Raw genomic sequence first — 1203 nt, forward strand, 5'->3', positions numbered from 1 at the left:
ACTCAATAAGTACTAGGTTTGTACATAATAAGGATCAGCTTTGTACCTTGTAGGTAGTACCGCTGTAGATACAAGCCCTGTACCTAATAAGTACCAGTTTTTTACCCTAAATGTAGTTTTTCTAACAGATAAAGTTTGCATCCATTAAATACCACCTTTGTACTCAATAAGTACTAAGTTTGTACACAATAAGTACCAAATTTGTAACCTATAAGGATCAAATGTGTACCTTGTAAGTACAAGACATAAAACCTAATAAGTACCAGATTTTTACCCTAAAAGTACCAAGATTTTCTGACTGAAAAGTACTAGGTTTGTATCCAATAAGTACCATGTTTGTATACAATAAGTAATAGATCTGTACACACCTAGTACTAGGTTTGTACACACCTAGCACCAAATTTATACGCTATAAGTACGAAATTTGTACCTTGTAGGTAGGATTGTTGAAGATACAAGCCGTGTACCTAATAAGTACCAGATTTTTACCCTAAAAGTACCAAGATTTTCTACCTGATAAGTACTAGATTTATATGCATTAAGTACCACGTTTGTACGCAATAAGTACCAAATTTCTACCTTATAAATATCAAATTTGTACCTTGTAAGTACCCCTGTAGATACAAGCCTTGTACCTAAAAAGTACCAGATTTTTTCCCTAAAATTACAAGGTCTGGTAAGTACTAACTTTTTACTCTATAAGTACTTGGTCTGTATACTTTAAGTCTTAGGTTATTACACTATAATATTGTGTTTCTACCTAATAAGTACCACATTTGCACCCAGTAAGAATCAGGTTTTATTGTTACAAGTTTTGAACCTAAAAGTACCTGATATGTACTCAATAAATGCTGTTTGTACCAGTTAAATCTAAAATGTGTATCCAGTAAATCCCAGATATGTGTCTAACAAAAACCAGGTACATATGAGGCTGTATGAAGTATTATTCTGAAAGGATTACTCAGAGAATCAAGTATCTGACATGTCTGATGTGATCCTGGAGCTTCTTGAGTCCGAAGGAGCGCAGGACGAACCAGAGCTTCAGAGAACGGAAGCGCCGGCTCAGAGGGATCTGCCAGTGCTTCAGAAAAATAAAGAAATCAGTTTAATAACTCTCTTTGATCGTTAAAGATTTCTTTAAAAAGTCTTGGTTTACCATGAAGTCTGTGGCGTCCTGGGAGGTTTCATATCTGAGGTAAACAG

The sequence above is a fragment of the Austrofundulus limnaeus genome, unplaced genomic scaffold (assembly GCF_001266775.1).
Source record: "Austrofundulus limnaeus strain Quisiro unplaced genomic scaffold, Austrofundulus_limnaeus-1.0 Scaffold578, whole genome shotgun sequence".
Taxonomy (NCBI): Eukaryota; Metazoa; Chordata; class Actinopteri; order Cyprinodontiformes; family Rivulidae; genus Austrofundulus; species Austrofundulus limnaeus.